The 24911-nt window shown below is 41.9% G+C and overlaps 1 pseudogene; it reads right to left on the bottom strand.

The window, feature by feature from the left end:
• Positions 1-15194: 15194 nt before the first annotated feature.
• LOC147610049 (mitogen-activated protein kinase kinase kinase 20-like) lies at positions 15195-24609 on the bottom strand (annotated as a pseudogene).
• Between the last annotated feature and the right edge of the window lie 302 nt (positions 24610-24911).

Genomic DNA, 24911 nt, shown 5'->3' with positions numbered 1-24911 from the left:
ACTAGTGTTGGGTATTTTAGGGGGTTATTACCACTTAATATAATCTGGCACAGTTATTTGTGGGGGTTTTAGCTTCAAAACCTCCTTACATGCACCAAATGTCAGTACTTAACAAAGTTAAATTTTAAAAATTAGGTTCCCTCCAAAATTAGTCATACATTTCAGTAAATACGTTTCAAATTCCCTAGCCTTATGCGGTTGCACCACTTTCTCATCATCTTTTTACATCATCCTCTCCTCTATTCATCTTCAAACAATGTCAAGACAACAGTTTAACCCAAGGTACACTCCTAATGCCATTTCATCATGCATCCTTCACAATGTTAAAGATGGGCCAAAGACTAGAAGATGGTACCGGAAAGTCAAACACCCCTCCTATACATTTGTGGCCTTCATAGAGAACCCCTTAGTGCCCAAACCAATGGTGAAGTTGTGGGCAGGAAAGAAAATCTTGGAGGAGAAGCTGCCCCCAAAAGGATGCACTAGTGAAGCTATGATGAGAGCCTGTATGCATCTAGGGTATCATGTATCTTGGAGCCAGCCTTCCCTTCACTACAAGGGATCGGCTCATACCCGCACTCCTAGCCACTAAAAATGACTTGTGGAAAAAAAGTATATCAGCGCGTGTATCATCGTGGCCAGAGACATGCGTGTAAAAGCGCGTGTATAGGAATAGTCAGACGCGCTGATACACGGGCGTATACACGCGTTCTATCAGTTTTTTAGCTGTGCTTAGACGCGCTGATAGGAGGGTGTATACATGCGTTTTGTAAGTTTAGCTGCGCTTATACACGCGTATTTCACAGATTATCCGTGTATATACACGCGACTTTTATAGATTTGACGCATCTATACACGCGTATTTCACAGATTATCTGCGTATATACACGTGACTTTTTGCAGAGTTGATGCGTCTATACACGCGAACAGAGAGCGAAAGAAAAAAAATCCAGAGAGTGCTATTTGGTACCTGAATGCTGTTCCAGCATTCCAGCACCCAATAACACTCTCTGGATTTTTTTTTTGGGTGCATTAGACCATCCACGAGGAAGATTTAAGACAAGAACGACATGAATGCATACATTGTCAATACACGATTCAAGACAGACATGAATGCAATACTATCGATTCACGATTCAATATTACTATCAAAATTTTATGTGTACACATATATACAAGGGAGTCCATATGTCGAAGTAGTCCATGGCTTCAGTTACAAAAATATATATACAACCACATCCTCAATATGGAATGTGATACTATAAGTGTGAGTACTATTCATACCCAGATGATGACTCGTTGCTCCCTCCATGATCAGATGAGCTCACATCGGTCGAAATGTCCGATGAGTAGTGCTCACGTCCACCCTCTGCAGTGGTGACGGGTGGATCATCATCAGCAGCTTGTGCCTGTTCAAGTAATATATAGTATATAAGTATATATATATATAATTCAATAAACCAAAATCATTCGTTTAGAGTTTTCAAGTACCTGTCGACCGTATGGTCTCATGGCCATCTCAAACTGCGCGTCCGTAATACATCCCTCGGCTCTGAAGAGGGCCCACGTTGTCGTGAAGTGTGCGGTATAGCCAGGAAAGTACGAGACTTCTAGCTGTGAGAGTGAATGTCAAATCTAACAAGGAAACTCACGCACAAAATTTCCCAAGGAGTATTGAGCATCACTATTTTCAATGACAATTACATGTGTCGATTTACCTCAATACATCCTTGAATTCATCCTGATGATTGCACAAAATTGCATACCAAGTGTTTGTTCCTTCACTCACTGACTTTTTTCTCGAAATCCTTTGAACCATTCACATGTAGGCACAACAAGGTCTTCAAATTTTTCCAATATACATGTGACCAGTTACATCCTTTACATCCAGTGCCATCAAAACCATTATATCAAGATGCTCTTTTTCACCTGAAAACCTGTCTTAATATTCTAACATCTCACAAGCAAAAGATAGCATTCGGCATAGCTTTAACATACTCGTAATTTCCAAAATTCATTTGAGTAGAAAGTAAGGCCAATTACCCTTGACTTCAATGTATTTTTCACAAATCTCCGAGCTCCAAATTCTTTAGCTTTTTCCCAAAGTCTTTCTATTCATTTCCAAATTCTTTTTGATATATGGGATATACGATTCTCTCAAATCGTATAGAGTGAGAGTAATTTTAAAGGAAATAAAAAAAATCACTTAGCTGGAGGATAGACATCTATTACATATACAACACATATGAATAAACCATAGAATCATAAAGAACATAAATTAAAATATAAAAAACATCTTACAATGAGCTTGTAATGCAGATGGTGGAGTAGAAGGATGCATGTGCATCTCACTTATCGTGTATACATGTTGCACCTTCCCATCTTTTGCTATCTTGAATTCCAAGATATGCCTCTTACTGCAATAGTATTGTAGTAAGCCTCTTCTTTTCCTTTTTGTCCTATGAGGAATGGCATTAGGAGTGTACCTTGGGTTAAACTGTTGTCTCCACATTATTTGATGATGAATAGAGTAGAGGATGATGAGGAAGAGGTGTAACCAGAGTAGGCTAGGGAATTTGAAATGTATTTATTGAAATGTACGACTAATTTTGGAGGAAACCTAATTCTTTATTTTCTTAAGTATTGACATTTGGTACATGCGAGCACGTTTTGAAGCTAAAACTTCCACAGATAGCCATGCCAGATTACATTAAGCATTGATAACCCCCTAAAATAGCCAACACTAGTGAAGTTAGTGGAAAGTAAATATGATGCCCAATGTCATATTATTAGTTCAATGTTGCACATTTCTATTGGTCCAAAGCTTAATCCAAATTCGGTATAAGTGATTAAAATGTGGCCCTTTTTAAAACATTTTTGGCCCTAATGATTGAAGAGACTAGCAATGACTCAAATAAGAAATCTTGATATAGATTATAGAGCATTATTTAATCAATGAGAAGTTTGCAAAGGAGTGCATTTTATAATCCCTCTCATGCGCTAAAGACAAGGAGGAGGAGAAGAAGAAGATTGAGAATATAATAAGAAGGAGAAGTAGCATGAGAAGGAAAAGTAGCCAAGAGTCTACATTGTCCAAGAAGAACAGACTCTTACAGATAGTAGAGTAAGTTCATTTTGTATGGAGCCCTATGTACTTTTGTCTTTTAAAGAATTAACATCATAGTCATTGCAGTTGCGCTCCGATCCTCGCTTCGTCATGACTCATAGCCGTTGCTCAAGAAGTCGGTGGGCCACCTCGGCCGCCATCACCACCACGATGCCCAGGCAGACCATTCAGAGATACACAGCAACGTCAAGTTCTTGAATCAGCACCACGTGCATTGCAGCTTCATGTTCCAGAATCCAAATCATCCCACTGGTGGCTTCATGTTCTAAATCGTCACGTTGCTGTAGTTTTCCAAACTCAGATAAATTCATTTTTGTATTTTCTACCTCATTTTCTTAACATGGTTTGTTTTTGTTAGGGGTATTATGCTATCCCACCCCCAAAACCTCATTATAGATTTTTTTAAATGGAGATTGACTCCTCAAGGGGCTCCAAGAATCTGTTGATATTTCAAAAAGGGTTTAGTCAGGTTCTAGATGTGTCAAAACTCCTGTATAAGTGTGTGCATAATCGTTGGTCTATGTATCATTCGCTTTTTTGCTTGTTTAGAGAGCTGCTAGTGTGGAGCTCCCTTAGGTGACCCAATAATGCAGAGTATAATCCTCTCTAAATGCCACCTTTATAAAATTATAATAACATAAGAAAGTATATACAAGGTTAAGTATTTTCTTTAAATATTCTGACGTTGATATCACAGTTTTTCTAGATGTTGATATCGATGTTTTTTAAACGCTTTTTTTGATGTGTATATACCAATACATATTGACGTCTTTTCTGACACTTTTATTGATGTACATACAAATACATATTTTCAGCACTTATATAGACCCCATAATTTTTAGTCAAGGTTCATATCTATCTCCCTACAACCATTGGTATATTATGCTTTGGAATTTGATGAACCGCTTGTAGTGTGAATAGATCTTTGATGCATTAAGATCTCTAATAAAGTTAATGTCAAAGACTAGGAGCATGGTAAGGTGGAACCCTTTCTATCCTTTTAATTAATTATTATTAGCACTCACAAATCACTCAATATTTTGATATTATGAATTATGTATCGATGTTATTTGAAGAGTCTTTAGATTTACTTGTTATGCATTATATATAAAATGTGTAAGATCCCTATTCCCTTATCCTAATGCAATTGAAACATTATTTTCTAAGGTGTAATTTCTAGTGAGAGAATGGGAATTTTAAATAAGGTGTGCATTTTAATGAGAGGTTTGGAATTTGAGTAATTAAGAAATTAGAAAAATAAAATTTATGATTAATGGACAAGTTGCCATGTGCATAAGTTAATAAGGGGTTTCCCATGTGCTTATGTGCAACTGTTGCCATATATATATAGGCAGTGATGTGTGTGAACACACTTAGGACCGCCGGGGCACTTTTTCCCTCTTTAGGAGGTTTTTTTTCCTCGGCTTGTATATACGCCCATCATTCTAGGGCTAACTTATCTTTTGTACATTGACACAATCTAATACACTTTGTGTTGTGTGCATTCTTGCTTCTCCTCCAAGCTTTGTGTGCTTTCCTGCAACCCTAATTCCAACAATTGGTATCAGAGCAGGCATCGGCTCCTAGGGCTACGCCGCCGGCACCCTTCGACTCACGTTCTTCGATTGAGGTGAGCTTTCACGAGCGCTTGCAAGTCCCTATACTCTGCGAATAAACCCGTAGGGCTATGCGTTCTCAGAAATTGCAATCTGAGCTCGTTTCGGGCTCCGTTTTTGCATTTCAAGTTCTGCACAGGTGTTTTCGTCATTTTGTGCAAAAATTTTGACAGTGCAGTTTTCTGCAAAACAGGCATACGTATTCTATTGTGGACCGTGCTACATAGCACGAGTTGTTTTCAGTCTTTACTTCATTACACGTAGCTTTTGCATCATTTTCAGTCAGTGGCCATGGCTGATAACAGCAATGATGTATTTCACATGTTGTCTGCTGATGACAAACTGGACGGAGACAGCAACTACCCACTTTGGACATACATGATGCAGCATGTTTTGGTTGCAAAAGGAGTGTGAAACATTGTGTAGGGTATGGATGTACGTCCAGGTTCTGTGGATGTAGGATCTGTTGAGGATGTTGCAGGTTCTAGCAGCTCTACTGTTGCTGCTGGTTTATCCACTGCTGAACAAGCTCGTTGGGATGGTAAAGATGCGCGGGCTCATGCCTTGATTGCACTTTCTGTCAAACGTAACATCACCCCACATATTCGTTCAGCTAAAATAGCAAAACATGCTTAGGATATTCTAGCTGGTTTGTATGCAGGTCGTAACGAGGCAAAAATCTCTTACCTGCGTAAAGAGCTAGAATCGAAGATTATGCAGGAAGATGATGACATAAATGTTTTTCTTGCTGAGATTAAAGATCTCAAGGAACAGTTGATTTCTGCAGGTGAGATTATTCCCGATCATTCTGTTGTGCAGACTGTTCTTGATGCTTTACCTGAGTCATATCAGACTTTTACTTCCACGTGGAGACTTGTTACTGAGGACAGACCTGATGTTGTCAAGTATGATAATTTAGTTAACAAGCTCTTGCAAGAAGCGCAGTCTAGGCAAAACAGGGCTAGGCAGCGTGCAGTTGATCAGGCATTTATTGCTGCCCAGCAGAGAAGAAGTGGTAAGGCAGCCCCTTCCACTGTTTCTTCTCCTATTAATAGGTCTGCAACTTCTTCTCCTTCCACAGGTAGCAACAATAAGTCTGAGAAGGCTCTTGATTAAGGCAAGAAAAAGATCAGGTGCAACTATTGTAAGGCAAATGATCATGTCATTAAGAATTGCCCTAAGCTAAAGGCTAAAGAGGCAAAGAAGAAAGAGTCAAATGCAGCCACAATAGCGGATGCTTCTACAAATGCAGATTTTGCAAATGTTGTGCAGGATACAGAATGGGCGTTTAGCGTGTATTGCCAGTATGACCCATCTGTACATGATGCATGTTTGGTAGTTTCTGTTGACTCTCATGTATGGTATTTTGACAGTGGTGCTACAAAGCACATTACCTCGCATCGTGATATGTTCACTTGTCTTGAGGCTGTCCCTAATGGGAATACTGTTTCATGTGCCAATAATGCTTCTTACCCAGTGAAGGGCATTGGTAAAATTATGCTTACTGCTGCAAATGGGAGCGCTTTCACACTTTCAGATGCTTTGTATGTGCCAGGGATAAGGATAAAGAAGAATCTATTGTCTGTCTCTGTGCTTGCTAAACTTGGACTTGTAGTCAAATTTGTGGATGATAGATGTACTGTTCATGATTTGACTTCTGGTGATACGATTATTGTATCTAGCACCTTGTTTCGTGGGCTGTATAGGCTCAATTCTTATGACAAGTGTGTGGAAAATTCAGCAAATGTAGTTTCTGATGAAAAGGCAGTTTCAGATGCAAAACTATGGCATGCTCGTTTTGGTCATCTAAACTTTGCTAGTTTGCTGCGTTTGCAGAAATTTGATATGGTTGCTTCATTGCCCCCTCTTGAGGCACCATTGAAACATGTTTGTGAAGGCTGTATTTTGGGCAAAATGCAGCGTTCTACGTTTCCAAAGGATGGTTCTGTGTGCGGGCCACTCGCAAATTGCAACTTGTACATAGTGATGTATGTGGGCCTATGCAAACTCCGTCATTTGGTAAACACTTGTACTTTGTGACTTTCATTGATGATTACTCAAGGCATGCATGGGTATATCCACTGAAGGCAAAGTCCGAAGTGTTTTTGTGCTTCAAACAGTTTTTGCTTATGGTTGAAAATGTATCCAATTGTAATGTGGGCACCCTTCGTTCTGATCGAGGGAGGGAGTACATGTCTAAAGAGTTTGATGCATTTCTGGCTAGTCGTGGGATAAAACACCAATGTACAGTGCCGTATACCCCTCAGCAAAATGGTATTGCTGAGAGAAAAAACAGGTCACTTATGGAGATGGCACGATGCATGGTCAAGAGCCAAGCTTTGCCACATGCATTTTGGCTTGAGGCTATCATGTGCGCTGCATATGTACTCAACAGGTGTCCCACTAAGGCCTTGCAGTCTATTACTCCCAACTAGGTTATTTACATTGTAGTTTAGCACATTACATAGCATGTCCCACCTACCCTCTTCCCAAACAAAGGAAGAGTGGCTCCAAGATACATGATACCCTAGATGCATACATGCTATCATCATAGCTTCAGTAGTGCATCCTTTTGGGGATAGCTTCTGCAAGATTTTAATTTTTGCCCACACCTTCACCACTGGCTGGTTCCTAGGGGGTTCTCTATGAAGGCCACAAATGTATAGGAGGTGTGTTTGACTTTTTGGTACCATCTTCTAGTCTTTGGCCCAAATTTGGGGAGCTTTGCCTTCACTTCATACCCTGGGTTCCCCTACATAACATTATGAGTTATGCATCCCTAGTATGTGTAAGGATCTGCAAGCTTGCAGATCAGCTAATCCTAGATTGGAGAGAGAAAATAGCCTTAAAAATGTTAGCATTCTTTAACATGTTAACATAATAAATGGGTCCTGCACAGATCAGTATAGTTATACATCACCTCAGTTATATCTATTCCAGTGTTCCTGTCCTTCTGAAAGACTGCTATTTTTGGATATCCAAATTTTCCATAAACATCCAAATCTAATAATATTAAAGATATTATTAATATCATCTTCAAAATCTACTCCCCTCAATCCCCCTAGAGTCCCAAAACTCCTAAACATTTGGCTACCCATTTCCCAATCTTAGCCCAGGTTACCCTTATGGTAGGTCAGTCCCAGAATGCATGCATCCCATTCTCCAGAGCTGATTTACACCTAGGGCAGCAACTTGAAGTGACGTTTGTTTGAAGCAACTTCAACCCAAGGGGGAGAGCCAACATGCATACTTTCCATAGGAAGACCTTGAATTTTACTGGAATGATAGCCTCCCAATTAATTTCCATCTTGTCCTCTAGGTTCCAACTTTTCAATTAACTTTCCAAACCTTCTTACATTATTCAAAATTCACCCCACTTTTCCTAAGCTCCAGGTACATAACCTTAGTTGTTCCTTTGTCTAGTTTCACCCCGTTAAACCACATCCAATATCTCCTCCAGCAAGAGTCATCATAGGCAGTAGGTTCCTAGACTTTCTGAATCTCTACCAATATCTCTCTAGCCAGTTGTTTCGCTTTTGGGAGAAGATCAAAGTCAATTACAAGCTGATCAAGCTCCTTCCATCCAGCAAGAGGCCAATCCCATTAGACAACCAAATTCCTTAGGCCTTTGTTGTTCAGTATTTTTGTGAGTGTAGTGTCCAGAAGAGCCAAATTAGGGTGGTTAAATTAAGGGACCACCAGATTCCAAGACTGAAGGAGTTTCCTGTGGCCTCAGGACATGCAATAGAATTGATTTTAGCACATCCTTCTATTTTCCACATAAGAAGTTGCAAAAGGGGGAGTTTGCTATCTTAAGAGGGAAAAAATAGAGAAGCTTATTTCTCTAGTTGAGACCCAACCATCTACCTTTGTGAAAAGAAACTGAATCTTCTACCACTTAAGCATTCTAGACTAGAATTCTCCTTGCAGGAGGAATTTAGGTAAGAGAGGGGAAATTCTAGCTAGGGCATGGATGGGGAGATGAAGTGTACCCGAGCCACCTTCGAGTTTAGGCATGTGTTGAGATATCGAGCTCGTCTAGTGAGGCGGTGGACACTGATGACCCACCTCGGGGATAGGCCCCACACTTACACCACTGGCATGGTTGGTGAGATCTTGGGTGATATGCGGCCAGTGGGATGACAGGCTGTGTGACAGCCATTCTAGAGACTGGCATAGTTATAGCGCCAGCTCATTTGATCGGGTTCACACTATAGAGAACCCGTGTATGTATTTGGTTGAGTACCTTTCATATTGTGTGTACTCTTACTCTTGTATATCGTGTGTTGTGTTGAGTGAAGAAGAAGAAGATTTTCAGCCTCTCACCTTGTGTGTTCTCTATTAGGGTTTTGTGGGTGTGTGTGTGTGCTTGCAAGAGCTCAAGCTCTCTTCCCCCCTGCATCTTTTCATGGTATCAGAGCCTGGTTCGTGCTAAGGACTGAGCTGCAAGCAAGAGAACCACAGGAAGCGGTATGAGAGTAAGAGCTTCAACTACTCTTCCCTATTTTGTGTTGGTGACTACACCCTTGTCGGGAGCTCTACGGGAGGCACCGGCAATGATCTTTGATTGAGGAGCTTTCTTCGCGGGAGTAAAGCTATAGGGCAACTATAAAGTCCTATCGGAGAGAATTTTCTGGGCTGAAAACACGTTTCGGGCGCGTCTGGACCTCCGTTTTTCAGAAAGCAGGCGATTTCAAGCACTGCGGGTAAGTCATCGATTCTCTGCAGAACTCTGTTTTAAGAACTGCAGGAAGACAGATTGACTGTGCAGACACTGTGGGTGCTGCAAAGAGGTCTACAATTGCCATTGGGTGTATGTATGCACATTGAAGTCACTGGTTGTGACATTTGAGAGTACTACAGTACCGTTGTGCAGAAAATACAACAGTTTGTGCAGAAAAACCAGAGTGCAGTTTCTGGTAAAATTGTGTGTTTGGCAAGATGTCAAATGATGGGATAACTCAGATTGTGGCTGAGAAGCTTGATAAGAATAACTTCCATGCTTGGAGGTTCAGGTTGACAAATTTCCTGATGGGAAAAGGCTATTGGGACTACATAGAAGGTGAGCATGAAGAGGCACCGGAGATACCGGACCGACTGCTGCAGATGTGAAAGAGTTTAAAGACTGGAACCAAGGAGCCAGGAAGGTTATGTATTGGCTTTCTATTAGTATACAGGACACCATGATTGGGCACATTCAGGATGCCAAGTCCCCCAAGGAGGTGTGGGACACCTTGGTAAAGCTTTATGAAACAAATACCAAGGCACGCAAGATACAGTTGAAGAATGAACTTCATACTGTGGAGAAAAAGAGCATGTCTGTGAATGACTATGCGTTGAAGATAAAGGGTATTGTGGAATCCCTTGCATCTATTGGTGTGTCAGTAGATGATGATGATAAGGTGGAGGTCTGTCTACGTGGTCTCGGGCCACAATACAAGGCGTCCAAGACGTCTTTCAGACTCGGAAAAACATTCCCAACTTTACAGATTTGGTGTCTATGCTAATTATCGAAGAGAAGAGCTTGGGTGAAGCCCAACAGTCTTCACAAAGCAAAAACAATTCAGAGCAACATGCCTTCTACACGAGTTCAGGAAGAGGACGAGGTAGAGGAGGCTATGGACGCCGTCAAGGAGGTGGCCGAACAGGTAATCAGAATTATGGTCAGTAGCAGCAGCAGCAACAACAACAACAACAACACGCAGGTGGAAGAGGTAAATTCAGAGGCAAGGGGAGTCAAAGAGGCCGTGGAAATTGGCAAAGGCAATATAATGATGCACGTGAATGCTATTATTGTGGTAAGCCTGGACATGTGCAGGCAGAATGTTATAAGAAGCAGGTTGACATGCAAAATGGGAAAGTGAAGCAAAATAACTATGCATCCTCAAGCAGAAATAATGAGGATAATGAAAGGTTGTTTATTATGCAGCATGTCGTGAATGCCATGTCTGAAAATGTTGATGCAGCACAAAAAGATAACGTATGGTATGTGGATTCAGGTGCTTCGAACCACATGACAAGTCATGGGGAGTGGTTCAAGGAGATGAAAAACCCAGAAAGACCAGGTTTTGTGGAAACAGGGGATGACACTGCTCATCCAATTGCCCATGTTGGAGATGTGCCATTGTCTATGCAGGATGGCAAAGTAAAGTACCTTGCAGATGTACTTCATGTACCGAACATAACAAAGAATCTGGTTTCAGTTGGCCAGATGATTGAGCAGGGTTTACAGGTTCGGTTTAACCCTGATGGATGTTATGTTGAAGATTTTAAAGACAAGTGCAGGTTGGTTGCAAAAGGCAATAGAGTGGGTAGAATGTTTACATTAAATGTAGACATGCTTGAAATGAGTGCTGCGATGTTTGCAAATGGTTCAGGAATTGTTGCAGACACAGACATTTGGCATAAAAGGATTGGATATGTAAATGTGCAGAGATTGAAGTCTATGCAGACTAAAGGAATTGTGATAGGGCTGCCAAAATTTAAAGTGGAAGGTATGCAGAAAATATGTGAAGCATGCCAATTTGGGAAGCAAACAAAGCATGTGTTTCCACGTAACAGATATGTGAGCAGAAATGCACTAGATCTTGTGCATTCAGATGTATGGGGTCCTAGGAAGATCATATCTATGAAAGACTGCAGGTATTATGTGACTTACAAGGTTTATTAGTTAAAAATGATGAGATATTACTAAAAAACTGAGATATTTTGAAATAATGATGCATTTTTGACACCTTGGTAAGGGAGATTCTTGAGGTAGGCGCCTTTTTCACATGTGTGGAAGGGTTTTTAATTCAAAAAGAAATGTGATATTTTTATCTTTCCTCTCTCTTGGATCAAACTAAATAAAAAAGGGAGCCAAACTGGTCCAAATCTTGTCCAAATTGAGTCAAACTAAACCTCAAAAATTCTAGAACTCAGTTGGACTGCACTATGGTAGAGATGCTGTAGGGAAGCGCACCCTGGGGTTCTGGTGGCCAGGCGCTCCTGCGCCAGTCCATGGCGGAGCTACTGCATCTACCCCGTAATCTCAACGCGTGCTGGACACCACACCAACTTCTGCAGCATCCCTTTCTACAACCTCATCATCACGGCATCATCAACCTTCATGCCCTTACTGCTGTGCTCAAGAAGTCGGTGGCACACTTAGGCCACTACCACCACTACGACGACCATGTAGACCATTCAAAGCAGCGCAGCTCGATCGCCAAGATCATGAATCAGCACCACCAGCGAGGCCCCACCTGCGCCACACCGAAAAGTCGTCCCATTGGCTTCATGTCACGTTGCCGTCTAATTCTCCTCTTTTTGTTTGCCTTCTTCGTATTTTCATTTCAACTAATAATTTCTACTTATTTGCAGGCTCTTACAAAAGCTTTCAACCAAGCCTCTTCTTCGACATGATCTTGCTATCGCACATTTTTTGGTAAAAGCTACCTTCCCATCTTCATTTATTTACTCTACATTTCTATGCATAAGATCGCTTATACATATTTTGTAAGTTCTTATACACTAGATCTCTTATGCATCAAGAGTTCATGCATAGAGCTCTCACTATAAGAGACACGTCTAATAGCAACGGATATTAGCAACAACTATGCATAAAAGGGATGGAAAGATGTACTGAGGTACTAGTATTGGTTGGTGGTTCTTTTTTGTAGAGTTCTTAAGCATAAAAATAGTAACAAATATCTTTAAATCCAAAAAATCTAGGAAATGTAGAGAGCAAAAAAACTAGTATTTGTGATTGTTTTTTTTTTGGAAGTAAAAGTTCTTTACAAACTAGTTCAAAGAGGCCCAGGGCCAGAACCTAGACTAGGTTATTTACATTGCAGTTTAGCACATTACATAGCATGTCTCACCTATCCTCTTCCCAAATAAACACTACAAGACACTGCTGCCATACACGCGTTCCATACACGCGTTCCATACACGTGATAAGTTACGGGCGTGTGTATGGTCGCACATGTATTTGAATAGTATCAGGCGCGTGTATATTGGCATCTAAATTCGTGTGGAGTGAGCTTTAAGTAACGCGTCTACCAGCGCGTGTATATTGGCATCTAAATTCGCGTGTATACTGGTTTCAAAAACGCATGTATAATCGTGTGTATATACACGCAATTATACACGCATCAATACACACTTTATTAAGAAAAACTAAATTCCTTTACAAAATTAAAAACTATTTTCTTTAAACCATCTCATAGTACATTACAGTATATATCATTACACAATCCCACTACATGCATTTACAACAATGAAATATATTCAAAAATAAATCATGAGATAATTAAAAGACAACATATACAATAGAAATGTCATCAATTTAGAACGATACAGTGATGGATTGGTTAGGGTTCGATCTCATCTTCAATAAGATCCATCCTTGCTAAACGATCAACATCAATATCCATTTGATCAATTTGTAAGGTTACGATTTAATTTATTCCACTATCAATATTCTGTCCATTGATAATGGTATCGATGTCCTGATCATCCTCTTCAACATCACCATCATCCTCAATGGTAGGGTCATTCTCATGATCATGAGAAATGGCACGCTCATCCTCATTATCATAATCATCTCTTATTTCTTGATCATCGATCACAATATCTTCATTGGCATGTTCGACATCATCTTCATTGCGGCTTGTTACATCCCGTACCACCATTTAATGTCATGCACCATTGGCAGATAGATAACCTACTCAAATACACATACTGCAGTAATTAAATAGCATATCAAAAGTCAAGAGGTATGCGAGCTTAGATATATATGTACATGAAACACATTAGTAAAAAAATGCATACCTGCTCACATTGTTGTGGCAATACGAGCCTATCTTTCTTTGTTTGCCAAAACTTTGTAGAGTCAATAGTTACATAGCCACTTGCATGGCGTTTTATCATTGCATTAGGCCCTTTTTCCACCACGTTCATTTGCCATTTGACATCCAAAACATACACCCGAAGTCCCCTAGCTTGTTGACCTCAAACTCATCATCTTGAATTTCCGGGAGGTGATTCCCGGCTTGGGATCGTCGGCGGCGGCGCAGAAGGACGTTAGCGCACTTGATATCGCAGTGCACAAGGCCACGGTCAAATAATCTAACGCTGCACTCAACGATGGCATGGGCAAATAATCTAACGCTGCCCTGACAGACCCCTCTTGTTCTTCTTCTTGACCTCGTGATCCACGGCGTCTTGCAGGCTGCCACCGTCCATGTACTCCAAAAAGAGCAGCCTCACTGCCCGACCATACTCGTCCACGTCTGTGTCACTGCCCAGGTACTTGAGCGTGTGCGGACAGCCCTGCACCCTTTGCAGCTCGTTGTCGAAGTCAGCCTCCGCGCTGCCATCCTGCCGCCAGCCGCTGTCGTCGCAAAGAACGCTCTTAACCGTAAAAGCGCAGCCGGACGTGCTATCCAATGCCAGGCTCACGATGCCACAACCGCCTTGCCCGAGCTTCCTTTGCTTCTCCCGCCTTTGCCCGAGCGGTCTAATATGACTACGCTCGCAGCATGTTGGTGTTGGTGTTAAGGAGCGTTGCTTCTCGCTGCTGGACATGCTGCTGTCCATAGCGAGCTAGCTGCGTGGGTATCTATGGCGACGACAATGACGAAGCGAGTGCTAGTCTCTCCTTTTAAACACCCTCCTACCGACCTCGTTTTTGTACATGGTTTCGTTTGCGGCATGGGGAAAAGTTTTGCTCTCCATGCTAAAGTTACACAAGCTTGTTAGTTACTATGTTGAGCCCTGGGCGTTGGTGCTGTAATTTTTGATGTGATAAGCATTCAATCAAAACATGTATTTTTGAGTTTTCTCCTTGTATATTGAAGGCATGTCAATCTGCCCCTTTTCCTCTCCTTTCTTTAAAATAGAATATACTTAACTCTTTCTCCCCACTTTATTTTCTCAATCAAAAATACCTAACTTAATCCATCTCAATCATGACTTTATATCGTCATACCCAAATCTCATTTGAAGTTCTTAATTCTATAACTCATGTGTAAAGGGAAACTTCAATGAAGCTGAAGTGCCCATTAAATAGGTTTTGAGTTAAAATCCTGTTGTTGGCAATACCCTACCGACTCTGTGTTCGTGTGCAGGTGGCATCCTACACCATTGCTACATTGCTTAGGTGTTTCCACCTCTTCATCGACAATCATGTGATGAGAGAAGTGTACTATGCTTACCTCTCAAGCTTGATGCTCTAGATCAGGGATGGTGGCTTTCATAGAAGTAAAAGATTATAACCCTATTGTGATGCCAAGTAACTAATAACTATGCAGGGGTTCACTCCAATCAACTAAGCAACTCACTTACACGGCTCGTCACCATTGCCTTGAAAAGTGGCCAATATTTGGAAGGGTGGTGTCCCTTGTGGTACATAGGGGGAGGGGTGTGTGTAGAAGTAGGTTGGAATTCTTTGCACCCATATGCTACACTTAGGACCCTATCTGAAAAGGAAATTTAAAAAAATGCACTAAGACTTATATCATATTTTAATGGATAATTAAAAATTACATTCAATTTGTTTAAGACATCTTTAAGTTTGATTGTATCATAAGCTATGACTATAATGTTAATTCTTTAAAAGAGAAAAGTACATAGGGATGCATACCAAGAGTTTGTTCTTCTTGGCTAAAGTAGACTCTGCCTCCTTTTCCTACTTCTTCTTCTTCTTCTTCTTCTTCTTCTTACTCTCCTTCTTCGCATTCTTCTTCTTCTTCTTGGTTCAAGAGTAGACTCTGCCTCTTGTTACTCTTCTTCTTCTTCGCATTCTTCTTCTTCTTCTTGGTTCAATAGTAGACTCTGCTTACTTTTCCTTCTTCTTCTACTTCTTTTTACTCTCCTTCATCTCATTCTTCTTCTCCTTCTATCCTTCAGTGCATAATGCTCTCCTTCATGCTTATCTCCACATTAATATTGATTTTTCTTCCCAAAAATTACTTGTATGTTTTGCACTCCACCTTCCAACCTTAGAATTTAGATTCACCTTAATTTAATTAAAATGTGCATTCTTTTGTATTTCAATTTTTTGCCAAGACTAATGCTCACACACCCTAGCAAATCTTATGAATGCCCTTTATTATTATTTTTTTCTGTAAATAACTCATTCATTTATTTTTGAAAATTTTCTAATATTAATTCTCTCTCTTTCTAACTCCAAAGGGGTTGCACATGTGCACATGGGAAACCCCTTATTAATTTATGCACATGGAAACTTGTCCATTAATCATAAATTTTATTTTTTAATTTCTTTATTACTCAAATTCCAAATCTCTCATTAAAATGCACACCTTATTTAAAATTCACATTCTCTCACTAGAAATTACACCTTAGAAAGTAATGTTTCAATTGTATTACGAGATAAGGGAAGATCTTACACATTTTATATATAAAATCTAAAGACTCTTTAAAGAACATCGATACATAATTCATAATATCAAAATATTGAGTGATTTGTGAGTGTTGATAATAATTAATTAAAAGGATAGAAAGGGGTCCACCTTACCATGCGCTTAGTCTTTGATGTTGACTTTATTAGAGATCTTAATGCATCAGAGCTCTATTCACACTACACGCGGTTCATCAAATTCCAAAGCATAATTTACCAATGGTTGTAGGGAGATAGATATGAACCTTGACTAAAAATTATGGAGTCTATATAAGTGCTAAAAATATGTATTTGTATGCACATCAATAAAAGTGTCAGAAAAAACATCAATATGTATTGGTATATACACATAAAAAAAAGCATCAAAAAAACATCGATATCAACATCCAGAAAAATTGTGATATCAGCATCAGAATATTGAAAGAAAATACTTAACCTTGCATATACTTTCTTATGTTATTATAATTTTATAAAGGTGGCATTTGGAGAGGATTATACTCTGCAACATTGGGTCACCTAAGGGACCTCAACACTAGCAGCTCTCTAAACAAGCGAAAGAGAGAATGATATACAGACCCACAATTATGGACACGCTTATACAGGAGTTTTGGACACATCTTGAACCTGACTAAACCCTTTTTAAATATCAACAGATTCTTGGAGTTCCAAATCCCCCAAAAGACAACAATATCTAATAATACAAAATACTAAATTAATAGCCCCTCCCCTCTTGAGTCAGTCTCCCCAGCAGCCAATCACCCCAAGTTCCCTTAACCCGCTCCTGGAGTCCCTGTTGGTGTTTCACCTGCTTGCCTAGCGGACCTAGTGATCATCCATTTAAAAAAATCTATAATGAGGTTTGGGGGGTGGCATAGCATAATACCCCCAAAAAAAAACAAACCATGTTAAGAAAATGAGGCAGAAAATAGAAAAAGGAATTTATCTCAGTTTGGAAAACTACAACTACGTGAAGCCGGTGGGACGACGTTGCTGCAGCGCGGGTGAGAGCTAGGTGGTGGTGCTGATTCAAGAACTTGGCGATCCAGCTGCGTTGCTCTGAATGGTCTGCCTGGTCGTCGTGGCGAGCGTCGTGGTGGTGACGGCGGCCGAGGTGGCCCACCGACTTCTTGAGGGCTGCAGTAAGGGCACGCAGATTGATGACGCCGTGATGATGGGGTCGGAGGAAGGGATGCTGTAGAAGTTGGTGTGGGGTCCAGCGTGCGCTTGGCTCCCTCACCAGGCAGTGTTGCAAGAAGTCTTTGCATGGCTTGGAGAGATTACGGGGTAGATGTGGCGGCTCCGCCATGGCCTGCCGCAAGAGGGCCTGCTCACCGGAACCCCAGGGTGCGCTTCCCTGCAGCATCTCTGCCACAGTACAGCCCAGGCTCCACACATCCGACGCCGGGCAAGGACCCCGACCTTGCACCACCTCTGGCGCCATGTGGGATAGTGTACCTTTTCTCTTGTATTGCCCACATACGCCGCCGCTAAGACACGAGGGGTCGTACTCTCTGCTGATACCGAAGTCCCCTAGCTTCACCTCGAACTCATTCTCTTGCGTTTCCGGGGAGAGGTGGTTCTTGGCTTGCTGTACAAGCTCCGGATGGGATCGTCGGCGGCGGCGCAGAAGGACTTTAGCACACTTGATACCGCAGTGCACAAGGCCACGCTGATGGAGCTCCACCAAACCCTTGAGGATGGCACGGGCAAATAATCTAACGCTGCCCTCTGACAGACCGCTCTTGTTCTTCTTCTTGACCCCCGATCCACGGCGTCTTGCAGGCTGCCACCGTCCATGTACTCCAAAAAGAGCAGCCTCACTGCCCGACCATACTCGTCCACGTCTGTGTCACTGCCCAGTTACTTGAGCGCGTGCGGACAGCCCTGCACCCTTTGCAGCACTGCGAGCTCGTTGTCCAAGTCAGCCTCCGCGCTGCCGTCCTGCCGCCGGCCGCTATCGCACAGAACGCTCTGAAACGCAAATGGGCAGCCGGACGTGGTGTCCAACGCCAGGCTCACGATGCCACCACCACCTTGCCCGAGCTTCCTTTGCTTCTCCCACCACCCATGTAGCCTTCTGGTAGGACTAGGCTCGCAACATGTCGGCGTTAAGGAGTGTTCCTTGTGACATGCTGCTGTCCAAAGCTAGCTAGCTGGGTGGGTATCTATGGCGACGGCTATGACGAAGCGAGGAAAGACAAGGTGCTAGTCTCTCCTTTTATACACTGTCTATTAGAAATAACTAGTTGGAGTGCAGATTTCATGTCATAGATGCAGGTGCACTCCAAGGCCAGATTATCATTAGAAAAGAGTGGATTGATGCCACTCACTGCCAAATCAATTGGTGCGAAGAAATGGCCACCATGGAAATCAACGGCAAAAAAGCCATTGTTCTCTTATGTCCCCAAGAGGAAATCATCCACACACCCTCACCCTTGATTGCCCTTCCACCTCATGCCCCCTCCTTGTTAAAAGCCTAAACATCTCTCTAGCTAATCACTATGTAGCATAACATGCATAAACTAGGTATATACTCATCCATCCGACCACCCCCGAGCCCAAGGGTGTACACATCAATACAATGAAGTACCACATACCTAACCTTGGTGTCCTATACCACCAGGAGATATGATGTCAATCCAGCAACACATAGATCTCGCATGAAATGGCAAGAGAGTAGATACAATTCTCTACACAAGAGAATATCCCTTGAGAGTGCCCCATGCCCCTATAATATATATAGGAGAACACTCAAGTGACTCTTGACTCTCCATTTTTATATGTGACCCTTGGTTGCATGACCCTAACCTTAACCCAATGTTAGAACACTCAAGTGACTCTTGACTCTCCATTTTTATGTGTGACCCTAACCTTAACCCAATGTTAGACCTAACCCTTACTCCACTAGATCATGTTCCCATGCTCCCATGCTCACATGCCTAACCTTAACCCAATGTTAGACCTAACGCTTACTCCACTAGATCATGTTCCCATGCTCCCATGCTCACATGCCTAGCGTGGGTTAACCTGCTAGTATATGCACATATAATGTGCACATAACACTCTTCATCCCCGGCAGTCTCCCCTATTCCCCCACCCTATGCCTCACCAAAGCCAGTTGATCGGCCACTGTCAACACCATCCACCAATGAAAATCAAACCTCATCGTCGACATTGACCCTCAACTCTACAACCTCAACCACCCACACTGGAAGCACCCTAACCTCATATCTTTATCATGACACTCAATGGTAGGTGCCCAATAATCTTCTTGCCACGCTCAAGGATTCTACGATGGCTACACAAAACTATGGATCTCCATACAAACATCTCTAGAACCCAAGCAAAAAAAGCCAACTAAGCTAACAACCACCAAACCTAAGATAAAGCTGCAATGTTGGCTAGTAGTCCCCGACCACCTGCTACGAGCACAAGGCTACTATGAAGGCATCACTTGCCTATGGCTCCCCAAGCATGCTACTTGTACTTATCCACCATAACTCCCCAAGAAGCTGCGACAAAAGGTCCCACAACCATGGGTTCGACAACCCCAAGCGAAGCCAACAATGTTGGGTGCCTACCAATGTGCTCAATGCACAAGACTTCCATGAAGGAAACACACACCTGTGGCTCCCCAAGACACAATAAAAAGCCTCTCCTCCACGTTGACAACCACCTCATAGCTCAAAGCCTCGTCAACAAAAAGGTTGGAAGCCTTGCCAACCAGGGACCTTAATCACTCGACAACATTGGGTGTCTAAATGTCTCTTAGAATCCCAAGGCTTCCATGATGGCAATTCCATTATTTGGCTCCCAAGGCATACCCATCAACAGTTTGCCCAAACCACACCCACCATGCTAGTAGTTTTCTAATCGACCAAGATGGTTTGGTGACCAACGGGCAAGCAAGTTCCCTCCCCCTCGACAAAATCCTTCAAACTTGAAATAAAGTGAATAGGGTGTGTGCGGGAACAAGCCCTTGGCAAGAGGCTGTAAAAGGGAATTTGTAATGTGAGAGAACCTGTGAAAAGGTGAGAATTATCTACTGGGAAAGAATAAAGGGTAGCATGAGGAGATTTAGGAGGTGTGGAGATATTTTGGGAGAGGTGGAGAGAATCAAGCAAAAGAGGTGGAGTGAATCAAGGAGAAATCAATGGGATTAGATGCTTGGATGTAAACCCTATAAATTGAGGCATTGGCCTAATAAGAATTGGCTGGTTTTGGATTACCCATGCCTACATTAAGCTATCAGTTAATTTCTCACTAATCACATCTTAATTATCATCTAATCTCTTTATTAATGATGTTGATTCTAGCATTTGATCCACCATAGCTCATCACATTGCTACAAATTTAACATGGTATCAGAGCCTAGCCTAGAATCCATCAATTTTATGAGCCCATTATCTTGCTAATCACTTGGCTAATTAGGATTAGTAGATTATTAGATTTTTTTACCTCTTTTTCAAGTAGTCTCTGCACCCCTAGCCAGTGGAGGGGCTTGATCTCCCACTAGGAGAAACATTAGGGAAAAAGCTCTTAGCCACACATAGCCATATCCATTGGCCTGCTCTAGCCCATTCAAGAAATTCATCAAACCGCCGGCGCAAGCAAGAGAAAATCGTGATTTTTCCAGCATATCTTTTTCTGAAGAAATTGGAGATCTTTTCTTCCACAGATGCAATGGCTGTGATTCCTCTTAGCCCTAGGGGTTTTCAAGATGCTCTACAAGCTGGTGAAGACAGATTTTGATTTGAGGCTCTTCATCAAATCTGCAGGTGACTTTGGTAAAATAGAGATTAAGCATTCAATGTTCGGTCAGATCTTGTGTTTCTTGGCTTAATCCTCTACTAGACTAATTGCTATTTATGGTCTTGAAAGGATTTGAGTTCATTTGAATTCTAAGGCCTCAGATCTGGACTCCCCGTGTATACTCTGTTTTTTACACATAAAATAGAGGATTAGTTTGCTAATCAATGATTAATTAGTACTAATCACTATATTTGGGTACAATTGAGGGTTCAAATTAACCATTAGGTATCTGATACAGACCCCTATAACTTTATATTAAAATTCAGAGATGGTTTGATACTCCAACCATTCCGTACAGATTTGTTACCCTTGATTTAATATAATTTTTGGTAAAATTATGCTGATAAATTTGCGGTAATCATCATCTTGCATTTATCCCTTGGTTAATGCCTACAAATCACACTCAAATTCAAGATTATTCACAGCCAGAGTTGCATTTGGGAATGTGCATAAGAATGAATGCTATATGCATTATGTATTGGGCACACATGGGTGATTACATCGTCATAAAAATGGGATCAAACACTGGCCTTGTTCAGAATAAGGCAAGAGACAAGACCTCCCGCATAGATTTGGGTTTGCATTGCATAATGACACAAGATAAACATTAAAAGCCCAAAAGAACTGTCAACAACAATACATTAAAACATGTTGCTCACATGGAGTAAGAATTAACGATCAAGCTCATGGCCCCAACCATGAAAGAAGAAGAACATCTCTTTCCAAGAGGAGGATCAACACCGAGAAGAAGAGCTAGAGCAAGCATTGAAGGAAGATATGGATGCATGAAAAGAAGCTACCATGACAAGAAGACTGAAGACAAGAGAAGATGTGAGGCTCCAAGAAGTGAGAAGCCATGTGAAAATCTCTGAGAGAGAGAGAGAGAGAGAAACCCCACAACCCAATGTAACCTGCCCCAATAGAGTAAAACCACCTCTAAGCCACCGATGATGTAGGCCATGTGGTAGATGTATGTGTGAGCACTTTAGTCAAGGTCACGGGCACTTGTAGTAGCCTTGGACACATAGAGAGAGAGTGTGTCAAGGACTATGAGTTTAGTGACTTGAGGCACTGGTCGCAGACTATCAAGTAAGAAGGAAACTTAGTATAGGGTCCAGGTGTGCTAGGATTATTCACTTGAGGAGAGGTGTGCTAGGCACTTGCACACTATCAAGTAAGAGGGAAACATGGTATAGGGTCTAGGTGTGCTAGGAGTATTCACTTGAGGGGAGGTGTTGAAATATACAAGTGAATAGGGTGTGTGGGGGAACGAGCCCTTAGCAAGAGGCCGTAAAAGAGAATCTGTAAATGTGAGAGAACTTGTGAAAAGGTGAGAAGTATCTCTACTGGGAGAGAATAAAGGGTGGCATGAGGAGATTTAGGAGGTATGGAGATATTCTGGGAGAGGTGGAGCAAAAGAGGTGGAGTGAATCAAGGAGAAATCAATGGGATTAGATGCTTGGATGTAAACCCTATAAATTGAGGCATTGGCCTAATGAGAATTGGTTGGTTTTTATTACCCATGCCTACATTAAGCTATGAGCTAATTGCTCACTAATTATGTCTTAATTATTGTCTAATCTCTTTGTTCATGATGTTGATTCTAGCATTTGATCTACCATAGCTCATCACATTGTTGCAAATTTAACAGCCCACACCCAACCCATGGGTACTCCAAAACTCAATTCACCCAACCCTTTCAACCCATGGAGCCTCATCCACAAAGCTCCACCCTGCCCCTCGACTGGGTTCCCTATATAAACATGGTATATGTGTCACATATCTGAGTGCACAACTTGGATATAGACTCCACCTTAAATTCGAGCCTCCAGATTTCCAATAATAGAAGAAGACAAAGCATACATAGAAAAAGAGAGAACACCACAAATTGATGACTCAACACCCACGGGAGCTAAGATACCCATCATGGTGTCTTGACAAAGATGCTAGAGCTTCATAAACATCACCATCGACATAGAGCATCTCGGAGCGCAAACAGTCTCCATGTGTGTTGTCTCCTTGTCCCTCCGAAATTCCTCTCTCGCCACTTGCTTACTAACCCCATTGTTTTACTAACTCCTCTTTAATCATACCACCTACCACTGGGATACTGGTTATTAAGTATTACATGCTAGTCTACTCATTCAAGTACTCTGACTCCTCTAATGAGGATGTCCAACCCACAAGGGCATTATTTTTCTTAAGAGAGTACTATTGGGCACATAATAAAAAGCAAACTCATAAGAACCCATCAGACTTGCCTGGATACTTAATCACTAGTACTCCACTAACTTCTTTCCATCTTACTAACTTTCCACTAGCTTGTGGGCTGTTACTCTTCTATTGTTGCTTGGAACAAAAGTAGCAATAGAAGAGTGGTAGCCTGGCTTGCTTGGAACAAGTTTTACATGCCTAAACTGGAAGGTGGCTCAGGTATACTTCATCTCCCCATCCATGCCCTAGCTAGAATTGCCCTTCTCTTACCTAAATTCCTCCTACAAGAAGAATTCTAGTCTATAATGCTTAAGGAAGTGGTAGAAGATTCAGTTGTTCTTCACAAAGGTAGATGGTTGGGCCTGAACTGGAGAAATAAGCTCCTCTCTTTTGCCCCTCTCAAGATAGCCAACTCTCCCTTTTGCAACTTCTTATGTGGAAAATAGAAGGATGTGCTGGAATCAATTCTCTGGAATGCCCTGGGGCCACAGGAAACTCCTTCTCAACCTTGGAATTTGGTGGTCCTTTTATTTTAACCACCCTAATTTGGTTCTTCTGGCCACTACGCTCACAAAAATACTGAACAACAAAGGCCTAAGGAATTTGGTTATCTAATGGGATTGGGCTCTTGCTCGATGGAAGGAGCTTTGACTTTGATCTTCTCCCAAAAAGAGAAACAACTGGCTGGAGAGATATTGGTAGAGATTCAAAAAGTCTAGGTACCTACTACTGCCTATGATGACTCTTGCTGGAGGAAAGATTGGATGTCGTTTAATGGGGTGAAACTAGACTGGGCAGTGGCTTCCGATGTGGATGTACTTCTACTACTACTTCTTCTTCTTCTTCTTCTTACTCTCCTTCTTCTCATTCTTCTTCTTCTTCTTGGTTCAAGTAGACTTTGCCTACTTTTCCTTCTTCTTCTACTTCTTATTACTCTTCTTCTTCTCATTCTTCTTCTCCTTCTATCCTTCAGTGCATAATGCTCTCCTTCATGCTTATCTCCACATTAATATTGATTTTTCTTCCCAAAAATTACTTGTATGTTTGGCACTCCACCTTCCCAAAAATTACTTGTATGTTTGACCTCCCGATCCACGGCGTCTTACAGGCTGTCAACGTCCATGTACTCCAAAAAGAGTAGCCTCACTGCTCCACCTACTCGTCCACGTCTGTGTCACTGCCCAGGTACTTGAGCACGTGCGGACAGCACTTCCATCTCGTTGTCCAAGTCAGCCTCCGCGCTGCCATCCTGCCGCCAGCCGCTGTCGCACAGAACGCTCTTAACCGCAAACGGTCAGCCAGGCTCACAGTGCCACAACCACCTTGCCCGAGCTTCCTTTGCTTCTCCCATCACCCATGTAGCCTTCTAGTAGGACTAGGCAGCATGTCGACGTTAAGGAGTGTTCCTTCTCGCTGCCGGACATGCTGCTGTCCATAGCTAGCTAGCTCGGTGGGCATCTATGGCGACGGCTATGTCAAGGCGAGGAAATACAAGGTGCTAATCTCTCCTTTTATACACCCTTCTTCTACCGACCGGGGTGGCGGAGGATCGGAGGGCATTTGGACCCATTTCGTTTGACTGCAATGAACTATGATGTTAATTCTTTAAAAGGCAAAAGTACATAGGGCTCCAATCAAAATAAACTAACTCTACTATATGTAAGAGTTTGTTCTTCTTGGCCAAAGTAGACTCTTGGCTACTTTTCCTTCTCGTGCTACTTCTTCTTATTATATTCTC

This window comes from Cibotium barometz, chromosome 50 (genome assembly GCF_041138505.1).
Source record: "Cibotium barometz isolate CiBa-2024 chromosome 50, ASM4113850v1, whole genome shotgun sequence".
In the NCBI taxonomy this organism is placed as follows: Eukaryota; Viridiplantae; Streptophyta; class Polypodiopsida; order Cyatheales; family Cibotiaceae; genus Cibotium; species Cibotium barometz.
The sequence above is the reverse complement of the archived record's forward strand: the minus strand, read 5'-3'. Positions and strand labels throughout refer to the sequence as shown.